This window comes from Macrotis lagotis, chromosome 1 (assembly GCF_037893015.1).
Source record: "Macrotis lagotis isolate mMagLag1 chromosome 1, bilby.v1.9.chrom.fasta, whole genome shotgun sequence".
Classification (NCBI taxonomy): domain Eukaryota; kingdom Metazoa; phylum Chordata; class Mammalia; order Peramelemorphia; family Peramelidae; genus Macrotis; species Macrotis lagotis.
Window position 1 is genome coordinate 704,364,981 of NC_133658.1, and position 18,588 is coordinate 704,383,568.

At 36.6% G+C, this 18,588-nt stretch overlaps 1 long non-coding RNA gene across 2 annotated transcripts in view; it reads right to left on the reverse strand.

Annotated features, from left to right (window-relative positions):
* Window positions 1-14,779, reverse strand: part of LOC141507836 (uncharacterized) — a 98,817-nt gene extending 84,038 nt beyond the window's left edge. For both annotated transcript variants that reach the window (XR_012474281.1, XR_012474282.1), the window contains exons 1-2: window positions 14,701-14,779; window positions 9,107-9,201 (exon numbers count right to left, since the gene is read on the reverse strand). This is a non-coding gene — a long non-coding RNA (uncharacterized LOC141507836). The remainder of the gene's footprint in view (window positions 1-9,106; window positions 9,202-14,700) is intronic.
* Window positions 14,780-18,588: the final 3,809 nt, after the last annotated feature.

Here is an 18,588-nt window from a genome sequence, read left to right on the forward strand (position 1 = left end):
GAAATGAGAGAGATGCAGGAAAAACATGAAAATGAAGTCAGCAGCTTAGTCAAGGAGATCGAAAAAAATGCTGAAGAAAATAAAATGTTAAAAACCAGCATAGGTCAAATGGATAAAACAATTCAAAAAGTTATTGGGGAGAAGAATGCTTTAAAAAGCAGAATTGGCCAGGTGGAAAAAAGAAATAAGAAAGATCTCTGAGGAAAACAAATCCTTCAGACAAGGAATGGAACTGAGGGAGGCTGCTGATTTTACAAGAAATCAGGACACAATACTTCAAAACCAAAAGAATGAAAAATTAGAAGAAAATGTAAAACATCTCATTGTAAAACCAACTGATCTGGAAAACAGATTCAGGAAAGATAATTTAAAAATTATTGGAATACCTGAAAGTCACAATCAGGAAAAGAGCCTTGACATCATTTTTCAAAGAATTACTACAGGAAAATTGCCCTGATATCCTAGAAGCAGAGGGAAAAATAGAAATTGAGAGAATCCACTGATCTCCCCGAGAAAGAGATCCCCCAAAAAAAACAATTCCCAGGAATATTATAGCCAAGTTCCAGAACTCCCAAGTCAAAGAGAATATATTGCAAGCAGCCAGAAGGACACAATTCAAATATTGTGGAGCTGCAGTCAGGATTATACAGGACTTAGCAGCAACTGCATTAAAAGCTTGTAGGACTTGTAATATAATATTCTGGAAGGCAAAAGAGCTCTTAATGCAACAGAGAATCAACTACCAAGCAAAACTGAACATCCTCTTCCAGGGGAAAAGATGGACTTTCAATGAACCAGAGGAATTTCGAATGTTCCTGTTGGAATGGCCAGAGCTGAACAGAAGGTTTGATCTTCAAATATAGGACTCAGGTGAAGCATAGAGATTGGAGGAGAAGGGGAAAATATGAGGGACTTAATGATGATGAACTACATGTATTCCTGTATAGAAAAATGATACTGATAATATATGAACCTTCTCATTTAATAGAGCAGGTAGAAAGAGCTTTTATAGATGAAGGACAGGAGAAAGCTGAATTTGAAGATATAAAGTGGTGTAAAAATGGAGTCAATAGATAAAAGGGAGATGTAATGGGAGAAAGAAAAAGGAGAGGTGGAATAGGTTAAGATATTTCATATAAAAAGATTTTTTTCTTACCATGAGCTATTACAATGATATGGAAGGAGGGAAGGCAAGTGGGAGTAAGGGAACCTTTGCTCTCATCAGAGGTGGCTAGGAGAGGAAACAGCATATATACTCAATGGGCTATAGACATCTGGAGTAAGAAGGAGAGAAGGAGGACAGGGGGAAGGGGGGGATGTGAGTGATGGAGGAGTGTGATGGAGAAGAGAATGGACCGTGGTAGGGAGTGGTCAGATATAGCACATTTTCTTTTTCACTTCTTGCAAGGGGCTGGGATTGGATGGCCTGTCTGGGACCATAGGGCTGGGTGAATGCTGGGCCTAAGGGTTGGGTATGTGGACTCAGGGTCTCTTGGCCCCAGAGCTGGGGATCTGTCTGCTGCACCACTCAGCTACCCTACAGCAGAGACAGAGTGAAAGGAGAGAGAAAATATAGTACATGGTAGTGGAGAAGTACAAATGAAGGGAGTTGTGATCAGCAATGGCAATGGTGGAAAAATATGGAAGTAATTTTTGTGATGGACTTATCATAAAGAATTTGGTCCACCCACGATAGAGCTAGTGATGTTGGAACATAGACTGAAGCACATTTATTATTATTTTTTTTTGTAGGGGGGAGGGGGGTTGCAGGGCAAAAGGAGCTGAGTTGCCTGCCTGAGGCTGCACAGCTCAGGGATTGTTGGGTATCTGAGGCCAGATTTGGACCCGAGTGCTCCTTGCTCAAGGGCCAGTGCTCTGTCCACCACCCAGCCACCCCTACTATTATTATTATTACTATTTTATTTTATTTTGGGTCTTTTTTTTTTGGTTTTTGCAGGGCAATGGGTTTGGGATGGCTTGCATGGGGTCACACAGCTGTGTGATTGTTGGGTGTCTGGGGCTGGATTTGGGCTTGGGGGCTCATGGCTCCAGGGCTGGTGCTACGTCCATTATACCACCTGGCCATACCTGCAATTATTATTATTATTATTATTAATTTTAATATTAACTTTTTTCTCTCCCCTTTACTTTATCATGCGGGTCTATTTTTTGGGGGGAGGATACTATGTTTACTCTTAAACAAGAATATTTTAGTAATGTATAAAAAAAACATGATTTGTACAAAATAAGAGTAAATAAATCAGAGAAAGAAAAAAACAAAATAAAATAAAGATAAATTAATGGAAGCTCAAAGATAAAGTATTTGGCACGTGGTTAAACCAATAGTGCCAGAGGCATTATTCATATCTATATCTCCTGGACTCAAGTCTATGATCTTCCCTTCAGGGACACTGCCTCTAATTTTCTATTTCACAGCCTGTTATAGAGACTAATTTTATTTTATCCAGAGCTCTAGCACATCAAAAATCTAATTTGCAGATTAAAAATCTAAGTGCCAATTTTTTAAAAAGTATTAGCCAAGTATTTACTGAGTATCTTCTATGTACAAAGTATTGCATTAGCCCTAAAAGAGGATTGAAGAGGGGGCAGCTAGGTGATGCAGTGGATAGAGCACTGGCCCTGTTGTCAGGAGTTCCTGAGCTCAAATCTGGCTTCAGACACTCAATAATTACCTAGCTGTGTGGCCTTGGGCAAGCTACTTAACCCCATTGCCTTGCAAAAACCTAAAAAAAAAAAAAAAAAAAAAGAGCATTGAAGAAAACTATTATTTCCTCAAGCACCTCACAATCCTAAAAGAGAAGAAAACATCGAAAGCAAATAGAAAATGTTAAGTACATAAGCAAGACACAAAGTTTTTTTGAGAATTGTGGAGACAGTAATTACTTCTGATGGAGAAGATGGGTTTGTGGAAAAGGATTTGAAGCCAAGATTCATGGAGAAGTTGTCATTTGATCCTAGGTCCTAAAAGCTCATACAGTGATGTTTAGGAGTCAGAGAAAGTGAATTCAAATCCTGGCTTTGCTACTAGTTTACCTTGCACAGTTAACTTCTTAGACCTCTCTAGGCCTCATTTATCTCAAATGAAGGATTTGGCCTGGAAGATCTCTGAAGTATCTTCCAACTATATTTATGATCCTAAAATGATCATGATTTTAAAAAGTGAACTACTGGAGAACATTTGAGTATAAGGCATGATGGGTACAAAGCTCAAAGAAAGGATGCTTCATAATATTTAAGGAATAAAAAATGATTCAGTCTGGCTGAAGGGTAGAGTATATGAACAGTAATTGTGTGAAATGACAGAAAGGTGGGTTGGAGTCATATTATAAAGTGCCTTTAATGTCATGCTAAGCAGTCTGAATTTTACACTTAGCAGTTGTGGAAGACAGCACTAATATCCCCCCATTGGCCTCAATCTCTCTCTCTCTCTCTCTCTCTCTCTCTCTCTCTCTCTCTCTCTCACTCTCGCTCTCTCTCTTTCTCTGTCTCTCTGTCTCCTGACTTTCATATTTCTGCAAAATTCCTCTGTTGGGAATATAGCTTCATGGAGACTTGCTGGTCAGTTCTATAGAATAAAGAATAGTGACATGGCAAAAAAAAGGCTAATAATTATAAGTAGCCTACATCTAATGACTGCCTTTTTACATTCTCCATGTTAACCAAGAGAATGAAGGAAAGAATAAGAGGAAAATGGTTCAATAAAAAAATAAAAGGAACAGGAATCTAAAACTATGTAGTGTAGTTCCAAAATTTATTAAAAAGGGATGAAGAGAGAGGGGGAAATGATGGGCAGAGGATGAAAGAAAAAGAGAAAGGAAGAGGGAAGAAGAAAGGGGGGAGAGAGAGAGAGAGAGAGAACAATTAAGTCATAGAAACTATATAACAGATTTGAAAGGGCTGATTCAGTGTATATAGTACCTAGTCTGGAGTCAAGAAGACTCATCTTTGAGGGTTCAAATCTGTTCTCAGACACTTACTAATATTGTGACTCTGTAGGATGCTAGCTTAACCCTGTTTGCCTCAGTTTCTTCATCTATAAAAAGAACTGGAGAAGGAAAAAGGTAAAACCACTCTTTGCCAAGTAAATCTCAAATGAGATCACATAGAGTGGGGTAACTCAAGACCACTCTACAACTAAAACAGATTTAAAGCTTTCCCCATGGAAATTACAGTTGGAATATAATAGTCTTAGAGGCCACTAGTAACAAAAATGAGAGAAGTCCTGGGACTGGCAAATTCCTGCATTATAAAATTTCTGTGGTATTGACTTCATGGGAACAACTGACAGGTATTCTGTCCTCGCAGGGTATTTATCTTAACATGACAGGGAACATCCAAGACTTGTCAAATGTGACAGTAATTTCTGGTGACTCGTGTGATGGGAAGGAATCTAGAAACCATTTCCAGGGATTATGGAATCTCAGCAAGAAACCAAAGCCCTTATTGACTCAGGTGATGTTTCACCACTGCTGTCAAATAAAAGTAGGGTCTTCAGAGGAAAGAAGAATTTTGGAAAAAGAATAGATGCTTATAAAAATGATGGTAGTGTACCCAAAGGGCAATAAAAATATGCATACCCTTTGATCCAGCAATACCACTACTGAGTCTATACCTTGAAGAGATCATGAAAAAGGGTAAAAACACTTGTACAAAAATATTCATAGCAGCCTTGTTTGTGCTGGCAAAGAATTGGAACATGAGAGAATGCTAATCAATTGGGGAATGACTGAACAAATTGTGGTATATGTATGTTATGGAACACTACTGTTCTATTAGAAACCAGGAGGGATGGGAATTCAGAGAAACCTGGAAGTATTTGCATGAACTGATACTGAGTGAGATGAGCAGAACTAGAAGAACATTGTACACCCTAACAGCAACATGGGGTTGATGATAAGTCTTAATGGACTTAATCATTTCATCAGTGCAACAATCAGGGACAATTTTAGGTTATCTGCAATAGAGAATAACCTTTATCCAAAGAAAGAATTGTAAAGTTTAAACAAAGACCAAAGACTATTACCTTTAAATTTTTATTTTTTATTTGTTTGTTTGTTTGTTTGTTTGTTTGTTTATGGGCTACTAGTAACACAAATGAGAGAAGTCCTGGGGACTTAAAGATTTTATTTATTTTGAGTTTTACAATTTTTCCCCTAATCTTACTTCCCTCCCCCACCCCCCACCGAAAGCAATTTGCCAGGTTTTACATTGTTTCCATGGTATACATTGATCCAAATTGAATGTCATGAGAGAAAATACTGCCTTTAATTTTCTTTTTTTTCCCTTTTTTTTTTGCAAGGCAATGGGGTTAAGTGGCTTGCCCAAGGCCACACAGCTAGGTAATTATTAAGTGTCTGAGGCCAGATTTGAACTCAGGTATTCCTGACTCCAGGGCCGGTGCTCTGTCCACTGCGCCACCTAGCTTCCCCTATTACCTTTAATTTTTAAAAAAGTTATCTTATTATATAATTTTGCTATCTCTTATATTTTATTTTTTCCTTTAAGGATATGATTTCTCTCTCAACCCATTCAATTTTGATCAATGTATAGCATGGAAACAATTTAAAGACTATCAGACTGCCTTCTGTGGGGGTGTGGAGTGGGAGGAGGGAGGTGAGACTGAGGGAAAAAAATTGTGAAATTCAAAAAAATTTTTTTTTTTTTTAAATGATGGTAGTGGGGGGAGCTAGGAGGAGCAGTGGATAGAGCGCCGGCCCTGGAGTCAGGATGACCTGAGTTCAAATCCTCTCTCAGACACTTAATAATTACCTAGCTGGGTAATCTTGGGCAAGTCACATAATTCCATTGCCTTGCAAAAACCAAAAATTAAAATTATAGTAATGGGGCAGCTAAGTGATATAGTGATTAGAGTACCAGTCCTGGAATCAGGAGGACCAGAGTTCAAATGTAGCCTCAAGACACTTGATACTTTCTAGTTGGGTGACCCTGGACAAATCACTTAACCCCAATTGACTTGTCAAAAAAAAATAAATTTCATGTGTATATAAGATATAAGAATGTCAGGCTCTTGGCTAGGAACTGAGTATATATATATATATATATATACATATATATATATATACATATATATATATATATGTATATATATATATATATATACAAGTAGTACCAGGAAAAATACATTTGTGTGGATACTTGTGAAATTGGTCAATATTTAAACTAAGAAAGAGGGGAAGATAATTATTTACACATACCTGTTAATCCAAATTCCACAAAGAAGTAGTAGGTAAGAAGAACAGCAGTTGAAAAACACAACAAAATACAAGAAATAATATCAAGAAAAGCTGCATACTAATATTTGGGGCTTTAGTTGGCTGTACATAAATGAACAGTCTATATCATAGATATCTAAAAAGTATATTTCTTCCTGTAGGTATCAATGAGATTAGTTGGAATGTGATTCAAATTCATAATCTGGCAATGGAGGCACATTACTATGTGTAAAAGAGATTATAGAATAGTATTTAATAAGAAAAAGATCTATTCCTGTGAGGAAATTTATTGATTAGAAGTGAATATCTGGAAAAGGTTCTAGTAAAGAGATAAGATCAGAAGAAAGAAGCCTGGAATTAAGGGGTGTCAATATTCTTATGGTATCCCTCAAAGCATCCTAAGGTATCTTAAACTTTATCAGTCATGGCTTTTTTGTTATTCTGGTGAAGCCTATAGACCCCTAAATTGAGAATGATGATTCCAATGAAAAAAAAAAAAAAGAACACAGAACTACAAAGGAGACCAATATTGAAATAGTTATTATATTAAAAAATATCCACAGGTTCCAGGCTGCCTCTAAATTATTATCTCTTTTGGAGACTCCAGATGAAAGCTCTCTCTTCCACAAAACATCTCCTTTGACATAGAGGACAACAATTCAGAGAGATTACAGGTTGCAAATGTATTAACTGCATTGAAAGGGAATAGGGTAAAGAGGAAAAAATATTTATCTGCCTCCCCATTCTGCTCCTAGGTTGCTATGAAGGAGTTCTACCTCCTCTCAATCTTTTTTTGATTTCTCCATTGTTGAGTCTAATCATATTTTTATAAAGACCTCTTATCTCCCCATGCCTTTCTCCTGAAGGATGCCTCCTGAAGGAAGTAAATTATGAGGTAGGGAGGAGGGAAAGGTAGCATATAGATGTCTAGAGTTATTATTGATAATGAAGATGTAATTTTCCATACAGTATACAAAGGCAATACCAACTTAAAGATAAAACAATTTCAATAGCACATACTTTAATAATTGAATCATAGCTTTAATCCTAGAAGGAACTTTGGAGGTTAATTGAAACCCCAAAATCTTAAATAGACACACAATAGTAAACAGTAGAGCTAAGATTTGAATCCAGACCTTTGACTTCAAATCTAGAAGTCTTTTCATTGCTTCATGCCATCTAGTTGTATATTAATTTTCTGACTTCTTTTGTTCTATCTGCATAGATTGCTCTATATGTCAGCCAAACTCATACTGCTAAGCTGTTAATAATAGAATGCTACATTACAATATATGCTTTCCAGTTTCCTTGATTGGTTTTTAGTATTCTGTAACACTTTTTTGTAATTAAGATTTAAATACCCAATCCCTCAAGACTTGCCATTCAGAGAGCTGTCAATCAAGGAATTGGCAGCCTTCATACATGGCATGATGAAGCTCTTATCCTTACTCTCTGATGCCTTCAAGACCAGCCTCTGCAAGCTGATCCTTCATTTCACATGTCTTAGAACTCACTCACACTTCTCCTGCTTGGAAATGTAACACACAAAGTGACATCGTCATCCACAGCTAATAAGTTAGCTGCTATAAAAATGAACATCCACATTGAGTTGCCAAGCCTGAAGGATGGAGGTGTTATACTGCGCTCATTTATATATGTCTGCCAGGGCAATAGTACATATGCCTTTGGTAATGCTTCTAAGTTATGCAAAAATGCCGGCAATCATTTGTGAACTTTGTTTGCAGGATACAGTTTGATTTAAGAGCCAAACCAAAAGCAACAAAACACTTGGCCTTGACTGGGCACAATTCAGAAAACAATAAAAACATGCAAAATTGGCCTTTGGAACATACATTTTACAAAGATAGGCTCCTTCAGCAAATTTTTCAAAGGTTCCCTAAGGCATATATATTTAATATTAAAAAATGTTACTCTTAAATCTTTGCTTTGCATACACACACACACACACACACACACACACACACACACCCCTCAATGATTGTTTTTCCTTAGCCCTTCAAAAAGCAAAGAAAAACTAGTGCAGTCTTCTCAAAACAAATGTATGGAGGCCAGAATTTTAAAGCATTTTGGATAATAGTTTGTGTGATCCTAGACAAGTCACTACCATAAGCAACTCTTTAACACTTAAGTTTCAGAAAAAAGTGCCAACTTCTATTGGTAGAAGGAGAATTTCCTATATCATTGAAATTACAGGTCTAGTACCTATCACTGTTCTTTCTATCACAAGTTACTGAGCTACCAAATTCACCCTGAATGTTATCTGTACATGCAAAATATTAGGTATATATCTATATCTATATCTATATCTATATCTATATCTATATCTATATCTATATCTATATCTATATCTATATCTATATCTATATCTATATCTATATCTATATCTATATCTATGTCTATATCATCTATATCTATATCTATATATCTATATCTATCTACATTCAAGAACTCAAAAACTTTTAGGGTTTTTCTTCATTATTAGAAATATTTAACATTGGTAAAAAATTTTCATTTTAATGGAGTTTTAACTTCAACTATTTGACTCCCAAACCATAATTCCAACTTTGGTCAGTGAAATATATTTCTAAAATTCCATGATTAATTCATATAGTCATATGTGTGTGTGTGTGTGTGCTTGTGTGTATATGTGTGTGTTTGGCACAGAAATATTTAAACAAAGTAGTTTAAATTTTATTTCATATTTGTATCAATTTTTTTAAAGAAACTAAGACCTTATTACTGAAAAATATGATTAAGAAAATATTAATAACTATGAACACATGCCTCCTTTTGTAGCTCTATAAAATTTTATAAGAATAATTTATACTTACACAAGGGTACTCTTAGTGAAATGAGTGAGGGAGCATAGACAGGTTTTCACCAATAACAGGTTTTCACTCTAGAAGACCACATCTTTATGATTAACCTTTGAATAAAAAGTACAGAGAGTTCAAGGTTTCACTATACATATTGTTTGCTGACTATGGAAAAAGCATTTGGGTCAGTGAAGAAAATGCTGACTTAAAGGATCTCTCATGTATAGGCATGTATAAGGCAAGATCCAAGCCTGCAAAAACTGTTTGCCCTCATCACGTTTGGTGTGTTGTTCAAGTAGAAAAGGAATTATAGATAAGGGCCTTCAGGTACTTCTGTTTTATGGATGACATTGTGCTGATCACATCAGGCCCTAGAACATTACAAAACCTCTTAACAGAGTTTGGTCTAACTATTCACACTAATATATTTGAAGAGATAAAGAACACTTGTACAGAATATATTAAGAATCTTAATGAAAAAACTATAGAGTTGAAAGTTTAATAGGAACTGATCACTGTTCAACACCTATTCCCAAATGGCCATCATACTATTAATCTGTGTCCCCTGTGCCCTCTTCTGGATTCTCAGCCAACCAGTCTCCTTCAGGATAAAACAGTAGTCACTCTACTTAGAAATCTAAGGATCAATGGAACCCTTGACAGTTCCTCAATCCAACACAGAAAGCAAATGAAATGAAAGAGTTCAAGACCCAGCTTTCATCTCCTTCCAATTTCTCTCTGACAGAAACCCTATTTTTTTTAATGCTATGTTTGCCCTTTGTGAGATTTTTCTGCCCAGTCTCCTATACATATAATGTAAAGAAATCTAGAAGAAGGTTCTAATATGACAAGTGGATCTCCCCCTTTTTCTATTCCCCCTCCCCTCCACTAATGGAGGATTGACTGAAACATATAAATAAGAAGCACACAGGGGGAAAAAATCCTTGTATGGAACATGATCTGCATCACTAGAGGAAGTACCCAGATTGACAAGGTCATAAATTCACTACTATATATATATCAAAATATGCATAAAGGCTTGATATGTCCATATTCATCATAAATACTTAAGGGGTGCATAAATTTCCATTTAGGAGTATTTTAAATTGCAAGGACTATATGCCTACATATGTGTGCAGATCAGTTAAGGAGTCCAATAACACAGTTGGGAACTTGAGGTGAGAAAATGAGTAGGTGCTTGCTCTGCGCGGGAGTGAAATAAGTCTCTAACGTACCAAAGAAAAGTCAGGTGGCATATAAAGGAAAAGAATGCTATCTCTTATAATTAATACAAGTCAAATCTCAGGACTTGGCAAAGAAGAGATATTTAATATATGTTTGTTGATTGATTGGTGATTTGACTGCAGCAAATTCCAGGAGAAAACAGTTACTTTGTAATTGAAAATCATTTCAACAAATTTATGCATGCATGCATTCTTTCATTCATTCATTCATTCAACAAACCTTTTACTGAGTATCTAGTGAAGAACAGAGTTCTACATGCTAGGGAAGATCCAAAGATAATTAAGATGGAATTCCAGCATTAAAGATACTTGCAGAATTCTTTTGCTGTCTGTGAGCTAAAATAACTATTTGGAGGTGGTGTTCATAATGGAGTTTTTTTTTTGGTCCATTTTCTAAGAAGACCAACATCAGGGGAAGTGATGCTATGACAAGCACATGAATTAGATTTGAATGAGGGGGGCACTGTGCTAAGTCACTAGACTCACTTTCTCCTCCAGAGCCATCTGAGTCTAGTGACCAGATATGCAACAGGATGATTAGAGATGACCCTGGATGTGAGGCAGTCAGGGTCACAAAGTAGTAAGAGTCAAGTGTCTAAGGCCAGATTCAGATTCCCATGCTCCAGATTCCAAGACCATTTATCCACTGTGCCACCTATCTGCCCATTAATGATGATGAAAGCAAACATTTATATAGGACATATTTTGGGCCAGTGGCAGAAAAAGTCATTGTGCTAGTTATCGCTGGCCATATTCTGGGGCTCTTAGAGTGACCCCCTCTTCAGCAGTATCCTGGGCAGTATCTCTCATGCAATGATTTCTTATCTACTTTGCTGTCAGGTCAAGGGTCAATATATACCCACCTAAAATCACATCCTACTCAAAAGGAGAGCACAACTACCTTCACCTCTGGAACTAAACTAAATCCATGCCATGGTGAGGTAGTATGGGATTGTAACTTGGGCTTCTCTAAGTATGCTCAGTTAACCTAACATGGAGGCACCTTGAGGAGCCTTTGGAACATGTCCAGATTGCCTCACATGGAAGCCTCTGCATCCCCTGTCGCATGGGTGAATGGCACCTTCTTGGGTTTGATGCTTCAAACTTTAAGACTGAGCTAAACTTTGAATCTAATCCCCTTCCCCTTTCCAGAGACTGAGGTGGTACAAAGGGAGGAATTATGCCACCCATGTATTAGGGGAGTAAATCTGTAGTTTGTAATTTGTGATTATATTTTTTGAAGTAAATATTTCTTTGTTAAAAACTTTGTAAAAACTGCTAGCTACTAAATGGAATTAGGTTTTAGAATATTCCCCCCCCCCATTTGGGAGGAACACCATCTGTGGGGGCTAGACACGGTTACTGAGAGCCCAAGCATTCCTCAATCCCCTTAAAGTACCTGAGAACCCTAGGGGAAGGGTGAAAAGTAAACTACCTGCCTTCCAGGTTGTGGGGGCCACTGAAGCCAGTTTTATATATTAGGCAGTGATCAGGGGGGTGTGGGGTTCTAGGGTATAGGCAGGGATGGGGGAGTTGGAGGGAAGGCAGGATAGCTAGTTTTGCATGGGTAGGCACAAAGAGGATGCACAGTTGCCTAGTTCCCAGGGACAAGAAATTTCTAGCAAAAAGAAATATGTAACACATGACTGTTCTACAATCATAAATTCAAAGAACTAGAATAGATCTTTGAAGTCATCTAAGGTCTAGCTAGCTGGCACAGTGAACAAAGTATGAGATTCACAATCAGGAAGACCTAAGTTCTAACCTGCTTCAAATACTTTACTAGTTGAACCTGGGCAAATCACTCAGTCTCTGTGTCTCTGTTTCCTCATTTGTAAAATGGGAATAAGAATAGTAACCTATTTCACTGGAAGGTTATGAAGACCAAATGGGTTAACATGAGTAAAGTACTATATAAATGTCAGTTATTTTCTAGTTCATCCCCTTCATTTTAGAGATGAGTAAAGAAAACTTAGTCAAGATTACATAGGTAATCTGTGACAGAGTCAAAATCTGAACCCAGGTCATCTGATTCCAGGTCCAACTTACTTTCCATAAAATTATGCTGTCTAAATAGAGTATAACTACAATCCAACCATGACTAAAATGAGTCAGTTATAGTTGGGCCACTGATCAAGCAATTGAGACCATATCATTAGCTTGTATCATCACTCTCTATGTAAGAAGATCAGAAAATTTCATGAGATCTTAAATTCATTTTCTGTATTTGTAACAAATGATGGAAATTATATTGAACTTATATTTCTGTTTGTAGTAAAGAAAGCTTAAAAATATTTACCATTAAAAAACACCTTACATTTCCTTTATCATTTTAAAAAAGCTTATAATTCTCTAGGGATGATGAAATATATGCAGATAATTACATTACAAATTGTTACATGGCTTCCTTTGGCTGAGTTCTACCCAGAGTCGCCATTTTGAGGAGGCCAGGCTACTTATTTCCCTCCTAGTTCTGCTTGTGAGTTCTCAGATTTGACTCCTACACTTCTTGCTGGATATCTTCCCTATTCCCCCTTTTCAGCTCCCTTCTGAGTGTTATTTTCTTCATTTGAATGTAATTTCTTTGAGAGCAAGGATTATATTTCCCCCTTAAGGGTACCTGAGAATCCTGGACCTGGTTTCTGGGTTGTACAGACCATGAAAGCCAATTTTGTATGTCAGATAGTGTCCAGGGATGGAAAGGTTGGGAAAATATGAGTGGTTGCTCACATTTGTTATTTCCAACCTTACCATATTGTCTGACACATAGCAAATACTTAATAAATGCCTGCTTAGCTGGTTATATGATACTAATAAAATTGACTACATTTTAACTAACAATGAATGACTAATTCCTGATATGAATCATTACTAAATCAGCTATCTGTGTAAAAACAAACCATTAACTAGCTAAGAGTAAAGGTCAAAAATCAAGGAAAGTGGAAGAATGGATGAAGATTAAAAGACAATATATGCAATAATGATAGCATATTCCAATCAATTTAAACAAGCTGACACTGGGAAATGGAAAATAGTAAAAACAAAGAATAATTTGAGTTATCACTACTTTTTTAGTGATTTATCTCTTTAAAGTTATCTCTTTAAATAAAGTGTTATAATGAATTAGGTTAAAACACCCCAGAGATTGTCTTAGTCAGCAAACATTTAATGTCCAAGTTAGGTGAACAGATATAGCAGCCAAAGACAACACCTGTTTCCTCAACTAAGCATTATTATATGGGATGCTTGAAGATTGCAATTGTAGACAATAACAAATAGCAATGGAATAAAGGGAATGGGATGACAGGAGAGGGGAAAATAGGTCTGGAGAAAGCTTCATATTAGACTCAACTAAACCAGATAATCCAAAAAGAATTTATAGATTAATCTGGAAGGCTAGCATATAGACAAAAATTAGGGGAAAATTGCCAGCATTCACATAGCGATCTCCTCTTACTGAAGATTAAGGAACTTCCCAATATCTAAGCTATAGATATACCAAATGAGGCATTAACAATTTCACTTAAAAAAGAGAGGTATAGCTGAACCTCATTAAGTACATCCAGGAGGAAATCTATACTAGAGATGACATCATTGTGAGGATGCTATTTTTTCAATATAACTCAAAAGAGGAAGATTCCAAAAGAATGGAAAAAATAATGAATGGTATTTTTTTTTAAAGTAGTGGGGCAGCTAGGTGGTGCAGTGGATGGAGCACTGGCCCTGCAGTCAGGAGTACCTGAATTCAAATCCGGCTTCAGACACTTAATAATTACCTAGCTGTGTGGCCTTGGGCAAGCCACTTGACCCCATTGCCTTGCAAAAACCTTAAAAAAAAAGAGTTAACTAGTAAGACATCTGCAACCCACAAAACTATCTTTTCATCACTAGAAAATCTTTAAAAAGAATTAACCTTTCACAGTCTTCAGCTGATCAAATTTTCACTGTCACATAACTGAATGAAAGGTATAAAGAATGTAAGATTTCATTTTGATTTTTCTTTGTGGGGGTATAAAAAAGCATTTGACACGGAGTGGGTGACCCCTGGTTCATTTTCCATTCTTAGGAATAAATGACTGATATTAACTGGTATAAATGACTTGTATAAAAGAAGGGATACAAAACTTGAAAGCTTGCAGCTGTCAAATCCAGGACAAAGACAAATACTTTGATATTTCTGGTTTCTGGTTCAATTAAGTTCAATTGAGTTCCAAAGTCTTCTCTTGCCTCCCCTTTTCTCCACAGAAATTACCTCCCAAATTTGGAACTCAAGGTTTTATAAGTAAATGTTGAAACTTATTTTGCATGTAACCAGGGGACAAATAAAATAAAGTTATTTCTATATTTTAAAAAAAAGTTACTTACCAGAGCAAAGGCAACCTAAAACAGAATGAAGAATTTACCAGGTCTAAGAAGGCAGGACTTTGGTCAGGACTCATTATGGAATTAGGGAGCATGTCACCAGTTTATGCTTGAAACAAAGGGAACTTCCTGCTTTAGCTGCCTACATGACAGGGACTATTGGTTGATAGTACTCCCTAACTCTCATATAGTTTATAAACTTATCTGCTCCAATCTAGGGATTTTTTCCTTGAAATTCTGTTTCCTTTAGTACTTGATTTCCACTTATAATAGTATGGTCTACCATGACATTGTAAAGTAAAATACCAACATAGGGGCTTGCTTTCTCCTAAAATGTATCACTGTACTATGGAGAGAGCAACTCTAATGGGCTGAGCACATTGTTTGAATGTCAAACATACACTTGCCAAAAAGACTATTTTATGGAGAACTCACATAGGGCAAGCACTTGGTTGTAGAGGGGTTCAGAAAAAAGTGATACAAGGACACTCTCAAGATCTCTCTTATGAACTTTGGAATTAATTGGGCATCATGAAAGACTGGCATAGGACCATCCAGCCTGGTATATCTTCTTTATTTTTTTGCATTGTAAAAAATTATGAGATGATTTTATTATTTTGAATTTTTTACAATTTTTCCCCTAATCTTTCTTCCCTCCCCCCCACCCCTCACAGAAGGCAGTCTGTTAGTCTTTACATTGTTTCCATGGTATACATTGATCTAAATTGAATGTGATGAGAGAGAAATCATATCCTTAAGGAAGAAAAACAATCAGTGCCTGATTGTTGCACTAATGTAATGAGCAAGTCCATCAGGGTTGGTCATCACCCCCATGTTGCTGCTAGGGTGCACAATGTTCCTCTGGTTCTGCTCATCTCACTCAGCATCAGTTCGGCATACCTTCTTTAGAGAGGATGCTGTGTTCTGTGAACAAGGCAGAACTGAAGTAGCTCAAAGGAAACATGAGATAAACAAATTTACAGAATCTACCCCAGGTGTTCAACTAGACTATACTCAATCTGCGGTAGAGCATTCATTCCAACCTTGTATTGGTCTGATCAACCAGAGTCAGATACACCATAAGACTCTAATATAGTGATGTCATTTTAGTCCTCTTTGAGAATGAAGGAAAACAACCAACCAATCATCTCTGAAGCAAATATTAAGATCAAACAATATTCTTTGAAAGATGAAGATAACTGCTAAGAAATCAGTGCTCAATCATCTTCATCATCAATATAAATTAAGGCACAAAACAAGGAAACATATGTTTACCAATATATTTACTACCATCTTAGAGGATGTGCTGCACAAAATCCAAATGACAAAGACAACCTACAGATAAGAACTAGCATTTATATAGCCTTATAAGTTTTATAAAGCATTTGATACATAATATCTCATTTAATACTCAGTTATTACAGCCCTGGGTTATTATTATCTTTGTTTTATAAATGGGAAAATTGAAACTGAGAGATTTTAAATTCCTTGCTCGGTATCAGATAGCTAACCAGTTTCTAAACTGGGATTTCAACTTAGGTCTTCCTGTCTTCCTATCCAATACTAGCTCCTTCCAGATAGAACAACTATTCCTGACACACACATCACTCCCATCTTAGATTTGTGGAGTTGATTTCTTTGTATCCAAATTCAGGACTTTATATACATATATGCTTGTTTAATTTCAACTCTTTATATTTAATGTAATGCTCTAGTAGCATATGAAGAATTCTTTTAGATACTGGCTCTTTTATCCAGTGTGTCAACTATTCTCCTAGCTTTGATGTTTTCTGAAAATTTGATGAGCATTTCATCTATGACTTTATCCTTATCCAAAATAAAAATGTTAAACATAGGGACAAGTTAAGATCTCGAGTCTTCCTGCCATGCTGACATTAAAACATTAACAACTACTCTTTGAAACCAGCCACCAAACCAGTTCTGAATCTATCTGATTATATTATTTCCTCATTCATATTCCTCCATTTTCTTTATCAACACAATAGGAGATACTTGTCAAAAACTTTGCTAAACCCTTGGTAAAGCATCACCACAGTATTTCCTTTAGTTGAGTAAATCTGACAAAAAATGAAAATAAGATTAAGTTTGCAGTGACTTATTTTTGATGAAGTCATGCAGGCTCTAGTCTTTTTACACCTCTCTGAAACTCTTCAGACCCAGTGGCAATTGTCTCTTAGAGGTTTCTGGAACAAGACATCCATCTCTCAACTCTAAGCATTTTCTCTGACTACTCCCAAGCCTGGAATGCTCTCCCTCCTCTGCTCTGATTACTAATCTCCTTCACTTTCTTTTAAATACCAACTATAATCCCACCTTCTTTAGAAAGCTTTCCCCAATCCCTCTTAATTCTAATGCCTTCCTGAAATTAATTATCTCTATTCTAATTATAGCTTGCTTTGTATATATTTGTTTGCATGTTATCTCTATGATTAGGTTGTTTAGGTCAGGGTCTATCTTTTTATATTTCCAGCACTTGGAATAGGGACTGGCGCATATTGCTTGATAGATTTGTTGGTTCTTTGTAATCATCATTTCCCTTCCTAGATGTTTGCCAATCATCTTTTTAATGATCCTTTCAAGAGTTTCCCTAGCAATCAAAGGCATTCTCATTGGCCTACAGTTTCAATTTCTATTCCCTTTCCTTTTTTAAAAATTAGCTCCAACCCTTTTATTTTATGAGTGAGGAAACTAAGGCCCAGAGATATCTAATAAACTGAAGATAGTAATATGATAGTTGGGAGAAAGGTCAAGGCTGAGGATTAGTTTGGGAGTTATTAACATAGTGATGATAACTGAAGTCCATGTGGGAGATGAGCTCACCTAGGAGAAAGTATGAAGGAAAACAAAGAAGGAGGGTCAAGATCCTTAGTTAATGCCTACATTAAGAGAATGGGAAGAAGATCCAGAAGGAGATAGTATATAGTATCAAAAGATGAAAAGAGATCCAGGAAAACAAGGAAGCAGTGGGACAGTCAACCTGTATTCAAATATCACCTGTGAGGCTTATTGCCTATATGACATTAGGTAAGCCACTTAGTTTCCATAGGCTTCAGTTTCTTCATCTGTTAAATGAAAAGGTGATATTAACTAACCTTTGATGTTTTTCTTTGGGGTCCAAAATATTGAGGTTCAGCATTGGATGTCTGAGAAAATTCATAAGACATGGGCTTTCTCCCAGGCAAGTTGACATTTTATTGGGCAATGTGATGGCACAGTGCACTGAGAGCTGAGAGATACTCTAGGCAAGAGGGATCTGACATGTTCTAGTTACTATAGGGAGAAAAGAAGGAAGAGGAGAAAAGAAATGATCTCAGATAAATAATTATCTATTTAAAGTGGATCTGGAGGTTAGAAATTGATTCCACCAAGGGACAGTTAGAAGGCATAGAATTTCTAATTGTTATGAAATATGCTTAGAAGAAGACTTTTGAATTGGTATTGATAATAAATGATTGTCTTCAGGCAGAACTTTCAGTAAAGTTAAAGGGGATCCTGATAGCAACCAGAAGACAAAAATGCTTTGAACAAAAATAGAGGTAAGGAGGGGCAGCTAGGTGGAGTCAGGAATACCTGAGTTCAAATGTGACCTTAGACCTAGCTGTGTGGCCTTGGGCAAGCCACTTAACCCCATTGCCTTGCAAAAAAAAAAACAACTAAAAAAAAAGAGGTAAGAACTGCAGAACCAGTAATTAAGTCATAACAAGGACCCAGGATGGACACTTAGAGCAGATCTGAATGTTGGGGAGGGGTGCTCATTAATCCGGGACCCCATCACTTCCCAACTCTAAATCTATGATCTTAAGATCCTAAGTCTCCCAACCCTGCAAGAAGCAGAGCAAGCTCCAGTAATATTTGCTATTGCAGATATAA